Here is a 23,209-nt window from a genome sequence, read left to right as displayed (position 1 = left end):
GCACTGGCCCCCTATCCCCAGTGGACGAGAGGAACACACCTGTGACTGTTCAATGCGTAACAAGTATTTAATTCCAGGTGAGGTCAATAATTGCCAATCAAAGAAATGAATGCTGGAATGAAGAAGAAAAGGGAAGAATTAGGAAGAATATTCAAGTATACAAAAAGAAAGAATGTTTATAATAAATGGCCAAGAGTCCTAGAGAGCTGATTCTTCACTGAGCATCTAACTGAAACACTTATACAAAGACTCTAGAAAATCTGGATATATGTTTACATTCGTAATTTAATGTACAAGATTTTTGTGAGCATAAAACATAGGGTAGTTTTAAACCTGTGATAATAAGACCATTTATTAGGTACTTGCTACATGTCAGATGCCATTAAAGCTGACATGTATTAGTTTTCTGAACTCCTATAAAAATCCTGAGAGGGCATACATACTGTCACCCTGAGAATATAAAAGCCCAGACAGGGTAAGTTCATTACCCAAGGGCACACAGCTGAGAAGTGGCAAAGTCAGAATTAAAATGGACTTTGTGATTCCAAAATTAGTATCTTATTCTGTACCCTAAATTTAGTGTTCACTAATCCCTAGGGCCCCTACTATTGCCTGCCTCTGTACTTTGGCCAAAAACCCAAGGGTCATCTCTGATTCCTGCCTTTATTTACTATATATTCAGTCATCAAATCTTGCTGGCACTGCCTCCAAAATGCTCCTCCTCCACTGTTCAAATTCTTATCCAAGCCACCATCACGTCTGATCTGGACTGCAGTGCAGCCTTCCAACTGATCTCTCTACACCCTCTTGTCCCCGACATTTCCCCATAAGGCAACCACAGTGATCTTCATAAAGCATGAATCAGATTTTACCATTCTAATTAAACCTTCCAAGTTTCCCATTGACTTTGGAATAAAATCCTAAATCTGACCATGGGCCTATTCCAAGAGACCCCTGTTTTTGACCCATCTCCTTATCCCTGCCCTTTCTCAGATCCCACCAACCCGCCCCAGTCCCCAGTAGTCCTATCCACTGGCTTTCTCCCACCCCCTTCTAACACACTACTGCTCCTTACTTGCCTAGAACACTCTTCCCACAGGTTCTCTTTTCATCACTGAGGTCATCACAAAGAAACCTCTCCCATCCTTTGTAGCCAAAGTGCCAGCCCCTATTCCCTGCCACCCCACATAATCATTCTCTTTCCTATGTCATATTTTATTTTCTTAGTACCTCTATCTAAAATTGTATCAGTTATTGATTTAAATATTTATTGGCTGTCTCCCTTGCCCCACTGCTCAACTAGAACATAAGCTTCCTGAAGGCAGGTACTATATCTCCGTCACTTGGGATGGTGGCTGGCACATACCTGATGCTCCATGATTACTGGTTAAATTAATATGTGTGGCTCCCTCTGCATATCCTTCCCTCCCTTCTTCACCCAACTCCTACTTGTCCCTCAAAACCAGCTCAGGTATCAACTCTTCCAAGAAGCTTTCCCAGCAATCTCACCTGAACTCTCCTCCTCTCATCATCATCTTCTCTCTTCAATCAGAATATTTATAAAACTCTACTATAATTGTCTGCCTTCCACACTGGATCATGATCTCCTCTGCTTTTCACTTCCATATCCCTAATCTCCAACACAGCCTGGTTACACAACAGCAGCTAATAGATGTTTGATGAAAGAATAAGCCAATGAATCATTTCTTATAATTTTTTGGCAAAGGCAATTAATACTCATATTTACTCAGTTCTTGGAGGGCTTCTGGAAGAAACTACACTGTAAAACACTAAAAATTTTAAAACTGTGTCTTTAATGTCTTATAATTTATATTAAGAACAGCAGATGAAGGGGAAATGTTATGATCCTACACAATGATGAATGGGAAATGATTAGTAAATCCTGGCTGGATGATTGGCAGGGTGAGATGATTGAGGCTTCACAGACCTGGATGTCTCAGGTGACCAGCCACCACAGAACACACCATTCCCTTAAAACACCAACCAGGCTATGGTGTGGCCCCATGAAGCCTTGCCCATGACAGAGCAGGCTTTTCCAAGTAGACTAAACACTGAAGTTTTCCTGATGCTCTATCTTTATTTCTTGTACAGTATGGGTAAACCAACCAAATTCTGACTCCTTGCATCCCCTTTCCATTAAACGCAGGACAACAGCCCCATTCTCTTAGGTCTTCTTTAGCTAGATAATCCATCTTTCTGGCTATAGCTATGCCCCTCTCTTCTGGTTATTTATTTAAGATGCCTTTACAGATATCTGATATCACCACTGGCTTATATCACAGCTCTGGAGATACCTCAATGTTTACACCACACCATCTATATTACAATAGTCTGGAATTTTCATTTTGTCATGTATTGAATCACAGTGTTCTCCGGCAAAGAATGATTATTTCCTCTTGCTGCCTGACCTTTACCCTGTCCTGCATCTTTGAGTTGTTGATAGAACTTTTTTCCCCTTGATCAATTGTGATTTCATTGTGCATATAATGGCATGCAGTAAATAATCCTTGTCCCTACAATTGTACTGGCTCTCTCCCTAAATTGCATTCTCAGAGGGAAATGTCTCATTTCTCTGACTTGAGTCTGTGTAGTCAATACGGCGTTGAAAAGGCTGAGAGACTGGGATTTATGGAAGTTCCTACCTACAATTCAATAGTAAATTTCTCCAACACATTTCGTAGACACCGCAAAGTTGGGTTCTATTTTGCTGGCCCTTTTTACTTCAGATGTTGACAAAACAAGTTATTTCCTAGCTGACACTGAATGCCATTATTTCTTACTTCTGTGAATTCAAAACATGAATTGCTGAGGGTTTTCTGGTCTTGTTTTTTTGTTCAATTGCTTTTGCTCAACTTTGCAGGCTTAACACTTGTTTCATGTTGAAAGAAAGCAATGGAAAAACTGCCTTATTATTGATGACTATTTACAGTCTCATCCCCTTTGCTAAAAACATCTCAGCCCATCTCATCCAATCCGTTTGAAAGCACTCCTCATAATACTGTCACCAGCTGATACTCATCCTTGACAAACCCCCTTCTAATTCTGCAAGAAGAACAACTAGGAAAAAGGGAATCAAACCATCCTGAATAGTCCTCAGTGCCAAGACTTGAGAATAACCTCACCACAAAACTGGTAACAAGAGGTCTAAACTGAAGAGGTATTTCTGGCCTACACTATATCCCATGGGATTTCATTACTGAAAAGTGACAGTGTACACTACGCCTTCATCAGGATCCTGAAGTTCTGAAATGTGATCTTCTGGAGGAAGATGAATCCCTATCTTCTTCTGGAGGGTCTGAGAGAAAAAAAATGCCATCAACCTAAGTGAATTTTGGGGCATTCTAAGCAGCATTTTTTTCAAGCACACCCAAGATTACTTGAAGCATTTAATTTATACTCAAGGTTTTACCTTTGTTTACAAAGTGTAGTGGTAATCATCTTTAACAGCAGGTAAAAAGTGAGACCACTAATTCAATGTTAATGGCCAGGGTTCAATGTAGCTCACCAAACACTTGCTGAGTGCCTGCCATAATCAGGTATTGTATAGGATTGTGTAGACATGGAAATGCATAAGACAGTCCCTGCAGTTAAGGAATTTGCAATCTATTGGGAGAAACATTCACATTCACATAAATAATCAAATATAATTTGGAGGTAAAATAATAGATGTGTACAGAATGATATGGAAACATGTGGAAGACCCCAAAGGAGGAATCTTAAGAGATTAGTAAGAATCAGAACTGTTACTCAAATTCCCTACCTGGCCAGTATATATATTCTTGCCCAAAAGGCATAGTAATTTATGATGAGTCAAAACATAAAAATGATATTTGGAAGGCAGGATAATCAAGATTATAGCAAAAATATATGAGGCTTAAAATCATCAAAGCAAGAAAACTCTCTGGTTGGGGGTAGGGGTGTACACACAGGAATACTTGGTAAATGCAGTCTTAGATAATAGGTACTTTACTGTACTTTTAAATCATAGGTTAACAAAGAATTAATTGAATGAGCACTACAACCCACACATGTGTAATATATTAGTTTCCTCACAGACTTAAGAGATAATCAGCAATCTGCCCACACAAGCAAGAATCCACAGCAAAATCCACTCACAGATTATTTCAGTTAAGCCTTTCTTATTTCAGAATATTTGCCTTTTAGGAGAAAGAGTACACCCTAGTCACACTGAAAGTGACTGCTTAGTTTCAGTTACAGCTTCTCATTTTTTAATCTCATTTTTAAAGGGAAAAAATAATACTAGTTGAGCATCTACTGTATACAAAATACACATCATTTACCTATATTACACTTAATCTTAACAGCAATTCCCCAAGGAGCATATTGTTATTCCTTAGCCCTCACACTCACCACACTACACACATTTTACAGATGAGGAAATGCAGACTTGGAGAGGTTAAGCACATGCCAAAGATCCCACAGTTAGGTCTGATTTCTTCTAAACATATATATCCTATTTACCAAGCATATAAATGATTTTCCAATGCAAGAAGTATGCCTTCTATTTTACCTATATCTCTCAACAGTGCATCACAAAAACAAAGGCTGAGTCAGGAATAACCGTGTTGGGTTTCTTCAATCTACATTGTAGGTAGAGACTGAGTACAGGTTTACAGGTGTTTTATTTAGGTAAGAGAAAGTCTTAATATATTTCATAGCCCTGTAGCCAAGATGTTTCCAGAAATTACTCAAATGTCCAAATTACCAAAATCATAAGAAAATGGAGCTTCTAGTGAAAATGGCCTCCCAAATATTTTCAAGCTAATAATTCTGAAGACACACTCCAAGAAAAGGTAAGACTCTCAACACTGAAACCAAAACCAAGAGTCACAAAAATGAGGGGCCATATTTAAAAACTTGTCCACTGATACCAAGTAGAGGAGTTGAGAAAGTTAAAGAATCTTTTTCCCTCATCCTTCATTGTTCCCTAGTTTCCAACACTCAGTTTGTGCCAAACAGATCTTTAAAACATGAGTACCACTTTCTGCAACTACCACAGCTCTTCCCCCATATCTAAATTAGTGGTCCTTTTGAAAAAATGTGGTAAAATATACATAACATAAAATGTACATTTTTAACCATTTTTAAATGTTAGAGTTCAATGGCATTAAGTGCCTTCACATTGTTGTGCAGCCATCACCACCATCTATCTCTGAAATGCTTTTTGTCTTCCCAGACTAAAATTCTGTGCCCATAAAACTCCCCATTTTTTCCTCCCCTCCAGCTCATGGCAACCACCATTCCATTTTCTGTCTGTGAATTGACTACTCTAGATCCCTCTATAAATGGAATCAGATAGTATTTGTCCTTTAGTTATGATATTATTTCAGTTAGCATAATGTCTTTAAGACTCAGCCATGTTATAGCATGTGTCAGAATTTCCTCTCTTTTTAGGGCTGAATAATATTCCATTTTATGGATACACCACATTTTGTTTATCCATTTTTCCATTGATGGACACTTGGGTTGCTTCCTCCATTTGGCTATTATGTGAATAACACTTCTGTGAGCATGGGTGTACAAATTGGGTTAGTGGCCACTTTAGACACTCAATATATCTCATCAATATATTTTATCTTCACTATTTTATCTTCAAAATAGTATTAAAAACAGCTACAGAGAAGATAGAGGAAATTGGGGTAGGGAAGGTAGCATTAGCATATTAAATTTTGGGAGATGAAAGTAGCTTAAGTGAAATATCAAGGACATAATAGAGAAAAGAAAATTAGTGGTAGTGCACCCAGGTGGCTACTAGGTAAGATAGAGAAGGAAGGAAAGCATCCCAACCAACCCAGGAGAAGCTGCAAAAACCATGAGAACACCAGATTTGGGGACAGAGTCAGTGCATATACCCCTGAGAAGGAGATATGACCAGCACTAAGTGGACAGGCTGTAGGGCCAACATCTGACCTCTCTGTAGATAAATACTAACTCTATTTAGATCCCTCCTTGTTTGAGAGTGATAAAACAGCAGGGTAAAAAAAATGAGATTTATGAAAAATTACTACAGAACAAGGGAAAACCAGTCCATAAAGATTGGAAGTGTTTTTTCCTTCAAATACACAGACAGCAAAGCAAGGCTACATGGATTATGAAGAATCAGGCAAATAAGACACCACTGAAGGAAACCAATAAAACTCCAATAACTGACCCCAAGGAAATGGAGATCTAAAAATTGCCTGACTAATGATTCAAAATAATAATTTTAAAGAAACTCAGTGAAATGCAAGATAGCACAGGTAAACATTTAAACAAAGCCAGGAAAACAATGCATAACAAAATGAAAACTTTAATAAAGAAATAGAAACCATTAAAAAAAGCAAACAGAAATCCTTGAACTAACAAATACAATAACAAAACTGAATAATCAAACTAAAAGCTTTGTAATAGGAGACTTGGAAGAGCAGAAGAAAGAATCAGCAAATTCAAAGGCAGTTCATTTAAAATTAGCCAGTTAGATAAATGAAAAGAAAAAAGAATGGAAGACAGAGAGAAAAGCCTGTGTGACCAATGAGTCACCACCAAAAGAAATAACATTTGTACCATGAAAGTTCCAGAAGAAGAAGAGATAGAAAAAGGGGAAGAAATAATAGCTGAAAACTTCCCACATATAGGAAGAAGAGAGATATGGATATCTAGGTACAGGAAGTTCAAAGGACTTCAAGCAAGATAGACCCAAATATTACCCCAATATACATTATAATCAAAATGTTAAAAGGCAAAGGCAAAGAGAGGAATTTGGAAATCATAAAAGAAAGATAACTCATCATACACAAAGGCTGTCAGTGGATTTCTCAGCAGAAAACTTGCAGGCCAGAAGGTAGTGGGGTGATATTTTCAAATTGCTGAAAGGAAAAAGCTGTCAAGCAAGGATACTATGCCCAGCAAATCTATCCTTCAGAAGTGAAGGATAAAGACATTCCCAGACAAAAAAAAGTAAGACAATTTGTCCCACTAGACATGCCTTATAAGAAATGCTAAAAGGGAGTTTTACACTGATGTTAACAACATGAAAATATGTAAAGGTATAAAACTCACTGTAAAGGAAAATATATAGTCAAATTCAAAAATACTCTAATACTTAATGGTGGTGTGAAAATCACATTTACCTTTAGTATAAAAGTTAAAATAAAATAGTATTAGAAATAGCTATAGCTAGACTCAGAGACTATAAGAAGGAACTAGTGGTTACCAAAGGGGAGGGGTGTGGGAGGGAGGGAGAAGGGGAATGAGGGGTATTATGTTTAGTACACATGGTGTGGGGGATCACGGGGAGAACAGTGCAGCACAGAGAAAGCACATAGTAGACCTGTGGCATCTTGCTGCACTGATGGACAGTGACCGCATTGGGGTATGGGTGGGGACTTGATAATATGGGTAAATGTAGCAACCACATTGTTTTTTCATGTGAAACCTTCATTAGAGTGTATATCAATAATACCTTATTAAAATTTTTTAAAAAGAAATAGCTATAGCTGAAATAATTTATTGGATGTATACTATCAGAAGATGTAAAGTGTGGCATCAATAGCATAAAAAGGTGGGAAGTCAAAATATAGAGCTTTTGTGTGTGATTGAACGTAAGTTGTTAAAACACGCTGTTATAGCTAGAAGATATTTTATAAGCCTCATGGTAAACAAAAAAGAAACAAACTTCTAGCAGAAATACGTAAGATAAAGATAAAGGAATTTAAGGACACTACTGAAAAAAATAAATTATAAAAGAAATCAGCAAGAGAGGAAGAAAGAAAAAAGGAAACTATAAAACAGAAAAAAATTAAAATGTCAACCAGTGAGTCCATACCTATCAATAATTACTTTAAATGTAAATGGATTAAATTATTAGTCAAAAGACACAGAGTGACTGAATAGACCAAAAACGAGATCCAACAATATGCTGCCTACAAGAGATTTCACTTTAGCTTTAAGGACACACACAGGGTGAATGTGGACGGATAGAAAAATATATTCCATGCAAATAGTAACCAAAAGAGAACAGTAGTGGCCATACTTACATAAATAGACTTTCAGTCAGAAATCAGTCACAAGAGTCCAACATCACAATAGAAGCATAAAGGGGTCAATTCACAAGAATATAAAAATTATATATTATATATGAACAATGGAACACCTAGGCATTTAAAGCAAATATTAAGAGAACTAAAGGGAGAAATAGCAAGACAATAATAGTAGGGAATTTTGGTAACCCACTTTCAAATCAGATAGAACATCCAGACAGAAATCACAAATGAAACAGTGGACTTGAATAACACTAAAGACCAAATGGACCTAACAGACATACATACAATATTCCATCCAATAATAGAATGCACATTCCTCTCAAGCACACACAGAATAGTGTACAATATAGATAATATGTTGGGCCACAGAGCAAGTCTTAACAATTTAAGATTGAAATTATATCAAGCATCTTTTCCAACCACAATGCTGTGAAACTAGAAATCAATAATAGAAGAACAATATACAAATACACACTTGAATTAACACACTCCTGAACAACCAGTGGAAAAGAAAAGAAATCAAAACAAAAATCAGAAAGTGTCTTGAGAAAAAGGAAATGGAAACACAATAAACCAAAACATATGGGATGAAGAAAAGCAGCTCTAAGAGGTAAATTTATAACAATAAATTCTCTACATTAAGAAAAAAGAAAGATATAAAATAAACAACTTAACTTTACACCTCAGGAAACTAGAAAAGAAGAACAAACTAAGCCCAAAGTTAGCAGAAGGAAGGGAAAAATTAAGATTACAGCAGAAATGAATGAAACAGGCTAGAAAGATTCAATAGAAAAAAATCTATGAAATTAAGAGTTGGCTTTTTGAAAAAACAAACTGACAACTCAGCTAGATTTACTAAGAAAAAAGAGGACTCAAATAACAAAATTATAAATAAAAGGAGATATTACAACTGATACCACAGAAATACAAAAAAATCATAACAGACAACTATGAACGATTATACACCAATAAACTGGACAACATAGAAGAAATGGATAGATTTCTAAAAATATACAACCTACCAAAATTTAATCATTACAAAAATAGAAAATCTGAACAGACTAATAATGAGCAAGGGGATTGAATTAATAAATTAAAACCTCCCGACAACAAAAAAAGCCAATAACCAGATGGCTTCACAGATGAATTCTGTCAAACATTTGAAGAATTAATGCCAATCCTTCTCAAATTCTTCCAAAAAATTGAAGAGGAGAGAAAGTTTCCAATCTCATTTTCTAAGACCAGAATCACCCTTATATTAAAGCCAGACAAGGACACTACAAGAAAAGAAAAATTACAGGCGAGTATTTCTGATGAACATAGATGAAATATTCTCAACAAAACTAAGTTCGACACCACATTAAAAGTATCATACACCACGATCAAGTGGAATATATCCCTTACATGCAAGGATGGTTCAACATATGCAAATCAATAAATGTGATACATCACATTAACAAGATGAAAGATAAAAATCATATAATCATCTCAGTAGATGCAGAAATTTGACAGAAAAGCATATGACAAAATTCAACATCCTTGCATGATAAAACCAGTCAACAAATTGGGTATAAAAGGAACATACCTCAACATAATATATGACAAAGTCACAGCTAATATATCCAATGATGAAAGGTTGAAAGACTTTTTCTCTATTATCAGGAACAAGACAGAATGTCTACTCTCACCAACCCTATCCAACATAGTACTGGAAGTCCAATCCAGAGCAATTAGCAAGAAAAATAATTAAAAGTTATTCAAATTGGAAAACAAGAGGTAAAAATTGTATCTGCAGATGAGATGATCTCATAGATAAGAAACCCTAAAGACTCCATCAAGGAACTGTTGGAACTAATCAATGAATTCAGTAAAGTTTCAGGATACAAAATCAACACAAAAAATATTACATTTCTATATGTAAATAGTGATACAAATAGGAAATTAAGAAAAAAATTCCATTTACATTAATATTAAAGAGAATAAAACACTGAAAAATAAATTTAACCAAGGAAGTGAAATATCTGCACACTGAAAACTATAAGACATTAATGAAATTAATTAAAGAAGATATAAAAAATGGGAAAGTATCCTGTGTTCTGGGAATGGAAGAATTAATTGTAAAGTGTCCATATTACCCAAAGCAATCTATAGAATTAATGTGATCCTATCAAAATTCCAGTGGCATTTTTTTTGCCTTATGGACTGTGTATCTTTTTTCTTATTAAGGTATCATTGATATACAATCTTATGAACATTTCATATGAGCAACATTGTGGTTATTGCATTCACACATATTGTCAAGTCCCCACATACACAACCCATTGCAGTCACTATCCATCAGCATAGTAAGATGCTACAGAGTCATTACTTGTCTTCTTCATGCTATACTGCCTTCCCTATGACCCCCCTACATTATGTGTGCTAATCATACTGCCCCTTAATGCCCTTCTCCCTCCCTCCCCACACCCTTTCCATTGAAAAACCACTAGTCCCTTCTTGGACTCTGTGAGTCTGCTATTATTCTGTTCTTTCAGTTTTGCTTTGTTGTTATACTCCACAAGTGAGTGGAATCATTTGGTAAGTATCTTTCTCCACCTGGCTTATTTCACTAAGCATAATACCCTCTAGGTCCATCCATGTTGTTGCAAATGGTAGCATTTGTTTTCTTCTTATGGCAGAATAATATTCCATTGAGTATATGTACCACATCTTCTTTATCCATTCAACTACTCATGGACACAGGTTGCTTCCATATCTTTGCTATTTTAACTAGTGCTGTGATAGAAATATGGGTGCCTATGTCTTTTTGAATCTAGGATCTTGTTTTCTTTAGTTAAATCCCTAGGAGTGAAATTTCTGAGTAAAATGGTATTTCTATTTTTAATTTTTTTGAGGAACCTCTATATTGCTTTCCACAGCGATTGAACCAATTCACATTCCCACCAACAGTGTAGGAGTGAGGTGATATCTCATTGTGGTTTTAATTTGCATTTCCCTGATAATTAGCGATGTGGAGCATGTTTTCATGTGCCTGTTGGCCATCTGAATTTCTTCTTTGGAGTATTGTCAGTTCAGATCCTTCACCCATTTTTTAATTGGGTTACTTGTTTTTTTGGGTGTTGAGGCGTGTGAGCTCTTTATATATTTTGGATGTTAACCCCTTGCTGGATATGTCGTTTCTGAATATAGTCTCCCATAATGTGAAATGCGTTTTCATAATACTGATAGTGTTCTTTGCTATATAGAAGCTTTTTAGTTTGATGTAGTCACGTTTGTTCATTTTGCTTTTGTTTCCCTTGCCCAAGCAGATGTGTTCAGAAAAAGTTGCTTATGTTTATATACAAGAGATTTTTGCCTATGCTTTCTTCTAAGAGTTTGATGGTTTCATGACTTACATTCAGGCCTTTGATCCATTTCAAGTTTACTTTTGTGTATAGAGTTACACAATAATCCAGGTTCATTATCTTACATTCAGCTGTACAGTTTTGCCAACACCAGTTGTCGAAGAGGCTGTTGTTTCCTCATTGTATATCCATGGCTCCTATATTGTATATTAATTGAAGAGGCTATCATTTCCTCATTGTATATCCATGGCTCCTTTATCACAATTAACTAATATATATATATATATATATATAATATATTGAGATATAATGCTTGGGTTTATATCTGGGCTCTCTATTCTGTTTAACTGATCTATGGATTTGTTCTTGTGCCAGTGCCATGTTGTCTTCATTACTGTAGCCCTGTAGTAAGAGATTGAAGCTGGGGAGCAAAATCCTCCTACCCCCACTGCCCCCACTTTATTCTTCTTTCTCAGGATTGCTTTGGCTATTTGGGGTCTTTTGTGATTCCATATGAATTTTAGAACGATTTTTGTAGTTCATTGAAGAATGTTATTGGTATTTTGATAGGGATTGTACTGAATCTGTAGATTGCTTTAGACAGGATGGCCATTTTGACAACATTAATTCTTCCTATCCATGAGCATGGAATATATTTCCATTTATTGTTGTCTTCTTTAATTTCTCTCATGAGTGTCTTGTAGTTTTCAGGGTAAAGGTATTTCATCTCCTCTGTTAGGTTTATCCACAGGTATTGTATTCTTTTTGATGCAATTCTAAATGGAATAGTTTTCCTGATATCCCTTTCTGCTAGTTCATCATTAGTATATAGGAATGTAACAGATTTCTGTGATTTGATTTTGTATCCTGCAACTCTGCTGAATTCAATTAATTCTAATAGTTTTAGGGGTGGATTCTTTTTTTTTGGTATCATTAGTATACAGTTACATGAGGAACATTATTTTACTAGACTACCCCCATCACCAAATCCCTTCCACATACCCCAATTCAGTCACTGTCCATCAGAGTAGTAAGATGCTATAGAATCACTACTTGTCTTCTCTGTGTTGTACAGCCCTCCCTGTGTCCCCACCCCCACATTATATACACTAATCATAATGTGGGGGTGAATTCTTTAGGGTTTTTTATGTATAATATCATGTCATCTACAAATAGTGACAGTTTAATTTTCTTCCTTACCAATCTAGATGCCTTCTTTTCTTTGTGTGGTCTGATTGCTGTGGTTAGGACCTCCAGTACTATGTTGAATAAAAGCAGGGAGAGTGGGCATCCTTGTCTTGTTCCCAATCTTAGAGTAAAAGCTTTCAGCTTTTCACTGTTAAGTATGATATTGGCTGTGGGTTTGTCATTCATGGCTTTATTAGGTTGAGGTACTTGCCCACTATACCCATTTTGTTGAGAGTTTTTATCACGAATGGATGTTGAATTTTGTCAAATGCTTTTTCAGCATCTATGAAATGACCATGTGGTTTTTGTCCTTCTATTTGTTGATGTGATGTATGATGTTGATGGATTTTTGAATATCGTACCACCCTGGCATCCCTGGAATAAATTCTACTTGATCGTGATGGATGATGTATTTTTAATTCGGTTTCCTAATATTTTGTTGAGTATTTTTGCACCTATGTTCAGCAGGGATATTCATCTGTACTTTGTGTGTGCGTGTGTGTGTGTGTGTGTGTGTGTGTGTGTGTGTGTGTGTGTGTGTTGTGTCTTTGCCTCTTTTTGGTATTACAGTGATGCTGGCCTTGTAGAATGGATTTGGAAGTATTCCCTCCTCTTCTACTTTTTGGAAAACTTTAAGGAGAAAGGGTATTAGGCCTTCACTAAATGTTTGACAAATTCAGCAGCGAAGCCTTCTGTTCCAGGGGTTTTGTTCTTGGGTAGTTTTTTGATTACCACATCACTTTCATTACTGGTAATTTTTCTATTCAGATTTTCTGTTTCTTTCTGGGTCAGTCTTGGAAGGTTGTATTATTATGGAAAGTTGTCCATTTCTTCTAGTTTGTCCACTTTGTTAGCATATTATTTTTCATAGTATTCCCTAATAATTCTTTGTATTTCTGTGTGGTGTCCATAGTGATTCTTCCTTTATCATTTCTGATTCTGTTCATGTGTGGACACTCTCTTTTTTTCTTAGCAAGTCTAGCTAGGGGTTTATCTATTTCGCTTATTTTCTCAAAGAACCAGCTCCTGGTTTCACTGATTCTATTGTTTTATTCTTCTCCATTTTATTTATTTCTTCTCTGATCTTTATTATGTCCCTCCTTCTACTGACTTTGTGCCTCCTTTGTTCTTCTTTTCTAGTTCATTAATTGTGAGTTCAGACTGCTCATATAGGATTGTTCTTGAGGTAAATCTGTATTGCAATATATTTCCCTCTTAGCATGGCCTTTACTGCATCCTACAGATTTTGTGGTGTTGAGTTATTTTTCTCATTTGTCTCCATATATTGCTTGATCTCTGTTTTTATTTGGTCATTGATCCATTGATTATTTAGGAGCATGTTATTAAGCCTCCATGTGTTTGTGTTTTCTTTGTATAATTTATTTCTAGTTTCATACCTTTGTGTGAAAAACTGGTTGATACAATTTCAATCCTTCTGAATTTACTGAGTCTCTTTTTGTGGCTTACTACATGATCTATTCTTGAAAATGTTCCATGTGCACTTGAGAACAATGTGTATCCTGCTTTGGGGTGGAGTGTTCTGTAGATGTCTGTTCAGTCCATCTTTTATAGTATGTTGTTCAGTGCCTCTGCCTCCTTACTTATTTTCTGTCTGGTTGATTTGTCATTTGGAGTGAATGGTGTGTTGAAGTCTCCTAAAAATGAATGCATTGCATTCTATTTCCCCCTTTAATTCTGTTAGGATTTGTTTTACATATGTAGCTGCTCCAATATTGGGTGAATAGATATTTAGAATGGTTCTATCCTCTTGTCGAACTGACCCCTTTATCATTATGTAATGTCCGTCTTTGTCTTGTTACTTTCTTTGCTTTGAAGTCTATTTTGTCTGATACAAGTACTGCAACTCCTGCTTTTTCTCCCTATTAGTTGTATGAAATATCTTTTTCCATCCCTTCACTTTTGGTCTGTGTATTTCTGGGTTTGAAGTGACTTTTTGTAGGCAGCATATGGACAGTTCTTGTTTTTGAATCCATTCTGTAACTCTGTATCTTTTGATTGGTGCATACAGTCCATTTACATTTAAGGTGATTATGTACTTATTGTCATTGCAGGCTTTGGATTCATGGTAACCAAAGGTTCAAGGACAGCTTCATTACTATCTAGCAATCTACCTTAACTCACTTATTATGCTATTACAAACACAGTCTGGTAATTCTTTTTTCTCTCCCTTCTTTTTCTTCCACCTCTACTCTTTATATGGGCAGTGTCATGTTCTGTACTCTTTGTGTATCCCTTGACTGACTTTGTGGGTTGCTGATTTAATTTTGCATTTGGTTAGTATTTGGTTGGTCTACTTCCTTTGCTGTGGTTTTATTTTCTCTGGTGACAGCTGTTTAGTCTTAGGCACACTTCCATCTAGAGCAGTCCCTTTAAAATACACTTTAGAGATGGTTTGTGGATGGTAAATTCCCTCAACTTTTCCTTCTCTGGAAATTGTTTAAGCCCTACTTCAAATTTAAATGATAATCTTGCCAGATAGAGTATTCTTGATTCAAGGCTCTTCTGTTTCATTTCATTGAATATATCATGCCACTGCCTTCTGACCTGTAAGGTTTCTGTTGAGAAGTCTGATGAGAGCCTGATGGGTTTTCCTTTGTAAGTGATCTTTTTTCTCTCTCTGGCTGCTTTTAATACTCTGTCCTAGTCCTTGATTTTTGCCATTTTAATTATTATGTGTCTTGGTGTGGCCTTCCTTGGGTCCCTTGTGTTGGGAGATCTATGCACCTCCATGGCCTGAGAGACTATCTTCCTCTCCAGATTGGGGAAGTTTTCAGCAATTACCTCCTCAAAGAGATTTTCTATGCCTTTTTCTCTCTTCTTCTTCTGGTACCCCTATAATGTGAATATTGTTTCTTTTGGATTGGTCACACAGTTCTTAATGTTATTCCATTCCCAGGAATCCTTTTTTCTCTCTGTGCCTCAGCTTCTTTGTATTCCTGTTCTCTAATTTCTATTCCATTGACCATCTCCTCTACCTCACCTAATCTGTTTTTATATTTCTCCATTCTATGTTTCATTTTGGATACTGCCCTTTTTAAAGTTTCTATCTCTTTCTTGAAATCCTCCCTGAGGTCTTGAATATTTTTCTTTAGCTTCATGAGCATGTTTATGACTTTTATTTTGAAATATTTATCAGGAAGATTTGTGATTTCAGTTTCTCTTAGCTCTCTTTCTGGTGTTTGAGGAATTTTGCCTTATACCAGGTTCTTTTGTTATTTCATATCTGTATTGATTACTCTATAATAATAACCTTGTGAAGGCAGTGCACTCTAGTGCCCAGAAGCTCTACTCTCTGGAGCTGCCCAGCACCTGGACCAATGGTGGTGGTAACAGGCAAGTGGCTCTGATGCCTGTCGGGAGGAAAGAGCTCTTTCCTGCATCCTGGTTGCAGTGCCTGCCTCCCCTGCCAGGGCCACTGGGCCAACTGCACAGGGAGGAGCCTCTGCATTATGCCCCTGTAGCTGCCATAGGCAGAGCAGCCCTCTGGCTGGCCTGGAGCAATGGCATGTGCAGCAGGTTTGTGAACTGATGCTGTCTCTGTGGAAAGAGCAGCAGGCTGTCTATCATTGTGGACGGCCTTAGCATGCATCACTAGCACAGGGGATGGAGCTCCTGAAGCTCCTGAAAGTTCCTGATCTGCTGGGCTGAGTGTGTCAGGACAATTTTATCCACCTGTCCTTTCTCCTGAGCAGCAAGCTCTGTGTAATCTTTGCCTCTTTAGCAGCCCTCTCACTGTTTGGAAGTCTTTTAAAGCATCCATATTTTCTTTGTCCCAGGGCGGCCAGTTGTGGGTTCCTATTCTTCACAAGTGGCTGGAATCTCAGTCTCTCACTGAGTATTCTGCTTGTCTTTGCTTTCCAACCCCATTAATCTCCAGAGCACCATGTAATGTTGGTTCATGCTCCCAGAGCAGATCTCCAGGGCTAGTGTTCAGTAGTCCTAGGCTTCTACCCCTTCACTGCTCTGTTTCTGTTCCTCTCACTGGTGAGCTGGGGTTGCGGGAGGGCTTGAGTCCTGCTGGATCATGTCTTTGGTACTTCACCCTTTTCTGTGAGGTATTCTCTTTTTCCCAGATATAGGTAGTCTGTCACAGTCTTCTTTCTGGTTGCTCTTTCGGGATTCATTGAATTTGTTGTATTTTCATATTATATGTGGTTTTGGGAGGGAGTTTCTGTCTCACATCTCACACTGCCATCTTTTAGCCTCTCCCAATGGCATTTTTCACAGAAATTTTTTAAAAACTAAAATTTGTATGGAAACAGTATACCTGAATAGCCAAAGCAATCTTGAGAAAGTAGAACAAAAGCTGAAGACATCACACTTACTGATTTCAAGCCATATTACAAAGCTAGGATAATCAAATCAGTATGCTATTGGCATAAAACAAATATATACCAATGGAACAGAATGGCTAACTAATGTACCACAAGGATGCCAAGATGGGAAAAGGGAAGTCTCTACAATAAATGGTACTGGTGAACCTGGATATCCAAATGCAAAAGAATGAAATTAGACCCTTATCTTACACCATATACAAAAATCAAGTCAGACTGAATTAAAGACTTAAACATATGAACTGAAACCATAAAATTCCTAGAAGAGAACAGAGAGAAAAAGCTCCTTGAAATTGGTCTTTGCAATGACTTTTTGGATATGACAACAAAATCACAAGCAACAAAAGAAAAAATTTTCAAATCTGAAAAATTAAAAACAAGTGGGACTGTATCAAAGTAAAAAGTTTCTGCACAGCAAAAAAACTACCAACAAAATAAAAATGTGACTTACAGAATGGAAGAAAATATTTGCAAATCATATATCTGAAAAAGGATCAATATTCAAAATATATAAAGAAATTCATACAACTCAATAGCAAAAAAACTAACAACAAAAAGGCTGGAGATAACAAGTGTTGGTCAGAGTGTGAAGAAAAGGAAGTCCTTCTTTACTGTTGGTCGGAATGTAAATTGGCACAGGTGTCAAGGAAAACAGTATGGAATTTCCTCAAACAATTAAAAATAGAACTCCCATATGATCCAGCAATCCCACTACTTGGTGTATATCCAAAAGAAATGAAACTGGATCTTAAAAGATATCTGCATGCCTGTGTTCATTGCAGAATTATTCACAATAGCCAGACTGGAAACAACCTAAGCATCTGTTGATAGATAAAGAAAATGTAGTGTGTGTGTGTGTGTGTGTGTGTGTGTGTATACATATATTTATATACATATATACATGTATTTATACATACACACAGGCACATGCAGTGGAATTTTATTTGGCCATAAAAAAGGAAATAATTCTGTCATCTATGACAACAGGGGATGACCCTGGAGGACATTACGCTAAATGAAACTAGTCAGACAGAGAAAGGCAAACAGTATATGATCCCGCTTATATGTGGAATCCAAACAAGTCAAACTCACAGAACCAGAAAGTAAAACCGTGGCTATCTGGGGTTGAGGAAGAGGGAGAAAGGAATAGAAGAAGTTAGTCAAACATTCAGTGATAAGATGAATAAGTTCCAGGGACCTGATACAAGGTGTGGTGAATATAGTTAATAACAGTGTACTGTATACTTGAAATTTGCTAAGGGAGACCTTGAGTGTTCTCACTACACCAAAAAAAAATGTAAAATAAAGAGTAACTATGTGAGGTGATAGATGTGTTAATTAGCTTGACTGTGGTAATGATTTCACACTGTATACATAAACTATCATGTTGTAGACCTTAAACATAAACAATTTTTATTCACCAATTATATCTCAATAACCTAGGGAAGGGTCGTAGGAGAAAAGGAAAGAGAGAGAAGATAGAATTGATCCAAGAGAGTCAAATATATATTCAATAGAAGTTGCAGAAAGGGAACCAAAAATATGCAAGGAATGAATTAACCACAGAAATAATCAAGGAAAATTTCCAAAAACTGATAAAAACACTCAAGCCCCCACAACTCTCATCACATTTAAGAACACTAAACCTAAATGCAAGATCCAGAATGAGGGGAAACAGTTTACCTGCAATGGATGGACTTTTTTTAACTGACAATATCTTATAATTATTGTAGATACAAGAAAACAATGAAACAATACCTTCAAAGTTCAGAAGAAAAAATGATTTTGAACATAGCATTCTATACTGAGTCAAACCATCAATCAAGTTCAAGGGCAAAATAAAAGACATCTTTCAGACATGCTTTGATTTAGAAAGTTTGACTTCCATAAATACTTTGGGAAAAATTTATTGAGAGTATACTCTACTAAAACAAAGTATGGAAAAAGAATTAAAGAAAAAGTAAGATATAAGGTACTAAAAACAGAATAATCAACTTAAAATACAATAAAAGAAATCCCAGGCTGACATATGTGGAATGCAGGCCTAGGGACATTAGGTAATTCAACAAGTGGTTTGCTTTAAAAAGCTGAATTCGCTTAGGTATATGATGAAGAAGACATACGTTCCTCCAGTCAATGAGAAAAATAAAAAATAAAAAAGGAAGGCAATTATAAACTTAGGTAAAGCAAATATGTGTTTCTGGAAAGTTTTACTCCCAATATGAAACAAACTAAAGCATAATTTTGAAACTTGGAGAATCTCCTTTGCCAATTTCTTCTTTCCCCGGTCCTTGCAAGCCATCTGCCTCCTTCCCCACTTCCATCATATGTAGTTTATAGAAATAGGAAAGATCATTTGGCAAAATGGTTTACAAGTCTTGCATCTGACACTTTTACAAGCAGCTTCATTCTTCGCATTTTAAGCTCTTGGTTATGGCCTCTGAAGTGGTGACTCAAGCCCACAGATCAGAGTGCTGTGGAAGGGAAAAGCCCTCAGGACATAAGTCAGACATTAGTAAGTCTAGTGAGGGTGAGAAACACACAGATACAAACCAACTATGAACAACAAAAATAACAAGAGTAACCATACTGCACAGATATCAAAACCAAGGATTCCAGAGAACCAAGAAAAATGCTTTCATCCTACCATGTTTGCCAAATCTCTGAGCCCAAAATATTTGGAATGACTCTAGGAACTTAATGTATATAATAAAGATATTACTTTAGAATGGTACATAGTTCAAAAGGTTTATGATAAAACAGAAATGACTTTGTACTCTGTCTAACAAAGGCTGAAAGTAAATCTACTGACACAATGGATAAATAAACTGATTTTAAAGGTACATGAAAACCTCAGTATATTTTCCTCTTCCTCTTCTTCTCCTTCCCATTCCTTCCTAAACAATTCATTCCAAAAGTCCTGGGTGGTGGGAGAACTTGCAGTGGTCCAGAGTGGGGTGTTGTAGCCGTACCAGGGTAAGAGCATTCTCATGAGAGGAAGGGAGGAGAGAGAAGATGGAGGAGAGAAGCCCAAGATGGTTTGTTGGAACCCAGCTGCAGTAAGGCAAGAGATTCTTAAGAGATGGAGAAGGGTTAGTGGTCCAGCCCAGCATGTGATTTTGGAGCTTGAGTAGGAAAAAGAAGACAATGATGCAGGATATCAGAGCTATTGCTAAATGAAGAGGTGATCCATGGGTACATGTAATGGGCAGCCTAGGACAAGGCATCAGAATCTGAGCAGGGTAAGATCATCTGTGTAGGAAAGTGGCCCACACGGCGGTCTCAAAGCCCAAATTAGGTGAGGAGCATCTGTGTAGGCATGGGTGTCAGAGCCCAAGCAGGATGGGGAGGGTGTCCACACAGGAAGTGGAGTGGCAGCAATGAGGAGAACTGGATATGCAGACAAGGAAGTGGACCTAATACATAAAGTAGTAAAGATAGTGGGAATCAGATTTCTCAGCATCAGAGCAAGGAGCTACAATTACTGAGAGGGAGAAATCTAGAATAAACTCTAGTGTTGGACCAAAATTGGAGATTATGACTTTGAACTCATGGATTTTAATATTATAGCTAGATGTTGAAATAAATATAGATATAAATGTGTATGTGTATGCACACACACACACACACACACACACACACACACATACACACACACACATACACACACAATCCCTAGCTCTGTCCAAGGAGAGCTCAGGGAAGCAGTGACATCCCAGGAGCAATGAGCACATCTAGTAGCCAGATCTTGATTCCTAAATACCATTCGCCACTAAAAGGAGAAGGGAGGGAAGGGAAGGAGGAGGAGGAGGAGGAAAAGTAGTAGTGGTGGAAGAAGAGGAAGAGGAAAGTGGAGGCATAGAAGTAGAATTAGAAGAAGAAAGACTCTAGGGTTCCTTAGAGAAATGGCTGATTCCAGGGCTGGGGCAGAGAAAATGTAAGATGAGCCTTGTGTACCAAAAAGCATGGGAGGACTCAGCAAATGATGGGGACATGGCAAGGGACACAGAGGAACCTTGGAAGGGCTTCTTTTGGCACAATTGAGATGATTTGAGCATAATAATGAATGTAATTGATTACAACCCATTAATAAAAGAGCAATCCATGAGTCCACATCCATACCAACAAATGGATGAATGGCTGGATGAACAAATAAATAAATACATAAATGGAAAGTTTGATAAGGAATAGTAAATTGATATAATCTCAAAGTTTCTCTCCATAAAATACTTATTAATTACATAGAGAAAGAAGAACTGTACAGTGGGGAAGTCTGATAGATATCACTTTAATCAAGTAACTAAAGTAACTAAAGTAACTAAAGTAACTAAAGTAAAATCAACAGACACAGAACAAACTGAAATTTTGCACCATCTGATGAGTTGCAATGAGAAAAATTCAGCATTGCATCTGTGATATTTCTGACAAGGATCCATAATCTGAATGTAATCAAGACAAAACATCAGACAAAAGAAAATTGAGAAACACTCTACAGAATAACTGGCCTGTCATCTCCAAAGGTGTCCAGGTTATGGAAATCCAAGAAAAATGAAGGAACTGCTCCAAACTGAAGAACATTTTTAATAAACATGACCAACAAATGAAAAGAATCTGGCTGGGTGACATCCTTTTGCCATAAAGGACATGAAAATTGGGGAAAAATGGCAAAATATAAATGGATTGTGAGGAGATAGTAGTGATATATCAGTATTAATTTCCAGATTTGCATGATTTTGGTAGGTTAATATAGGATACTCCGCAAAATACAAGACATGCAATCTTGAGGGTTCTTCAGAATCCTCTGAAAGACTTGCTAAGATACAGATATCTGGACTCTACTCCAGAGTTTCTGATTTTGGAGTGGGGCTCAAGAAATTGCATCTCCGGTAAGTTATTAGGAGATGCTGATGGCTAATACTTCAGAGACCTCAACTTGAGAGTCACTGATATAGGAGAATATCCTCATTTATAGAAAAAAAAAACTAAAGTATTCAGGGGCAAGGAGACTTACTCTCACTGGATCTGGAAAAGAAACAATTTTTGCAATATACTTGGAAGTTTTCTTTGATTTTGAAATGTTTTAATAAATAAACAACCTCATTGATTCGAAAGACACCAAATCAGAATTTAGGGTAATGGGGCAGTGAGGCAGCTGTGACTTGGCAGTGCCCAGTACACCCTTTCTGAAAGAGGAGTGCAAAGTAAGGTAAGTAAGATAGGAAAGGGACCATTTAGGACACTTAGAGAGCCAAGTGTTTTCAAATTCTTAAAAACATGCATTGACAACTGATATGCAAAACACTCCATTCTAAACACTAAACTAGATGTCCTTTATTAAGATCCTCTGAGTTTTCAGCAGCCATTTCCCTCCACATCTCCAAATTTCCCCTTTTCCAGTTTATTGCTGCCTCAAGCTCTAAATTAAAAGATTAATATATAACATCTAATGAAACAGTTGATACCCATCCTAAAAATTACTGATGCCATGTTACAGGGCTGGATAAGAACATAAAATCCAACCACTCTCCAATCCCGTACCTTTCCAAAGATTTGCTGGCTCCTATACCTACCAGTCATGTGACCTTAGTCAATTTTGTTTACTTCTCTGTGCCTCCATTTCCGCATCTGTAAAATAAGGATAACACTACCTATACCTCATAGCAGTATCATGAGGACTGAAAAAATGTAATAGACTTAACAGTAAGACTAGCACATAATAAACCCCTAATAAATGTTATATGCTATTGTTGCTTCATTTTAACAATAGAAAATATTCTTTGGATTTGATAATAGCCATGCCAGAACTCAGTACAATCTCCTTTATATGTGAAGCTAGAAGGCTTCTGGATAGAAATGCTGTAAATCTGCATAGAAACCAAGGTTTTTCCTGGGACAGAAGGTGTAAAGATGAGGTTCATTGTTTTTAGGCCATCTTGGTAGTTTTCATGACTCCAGATTAGAGAGGCAGTAAATTGTGGTGACGGTTCCAAAGGTAGAGCATGGGGTTTGAATCCAGTTTCTACCACTTACTGTTTCACCTTCAGCAAGTTACTTAATCTCTGTGTATTACAGTTTCCCTCTTTGTAAAATGGGAGATATAGTAATAATAGTATCTACCTCATAAGGTTGTTGGCAAAATACAGCAGACAATTTATATCAAGCAGTTTTCAGTGTTTGACATATAATAACACTTAGTAAAACTTCTGAATAGGGTATGCTATGTGACCAGCTCCAGTCAATGACATATGTGTCACTTCTG

The 23,209-nt window shown here is 36.8% G+C and overlaps 1 long non-coding RNA gene across 2 annotated transcripts in view; it reads right to left on the bottom strand.

Moving 5' to 3' along the window:
* LOC108401363 (uncharacterized) overlaps positions 1-23,209 on the bottom strand; it is a 71,415-nt gene that overhangs the window by 26,687 nt on the left and 21,519 nt on the right. For both annotated transcript variants that reach the window (XR_012133370.1, XR_005061979.2), the window contains exon 4: positions 22,521-22,575. This is a non-coding gene — a long non-coding RNA (uncharacterized lncRNA). The remainder of the gene's footprint in view (positions 1-22,520; positions 22,576-23,209) is intronic.

This window comes from Manis javanica, chromosome 7, assembly GCF_040802235.1.
Source record: "Manis javanica isolate MJ-LG chromosome 7, MJ_LKY, whole genome shotgun sequence".
NCBI lineage: Eukaryota > Metazoa > Chordata > Mammalia > Pholidota > Manidae > Manis > Manis javanica.
This window is presented reverse-complemented; position numbering and strand designations above follow the sequence as displayed.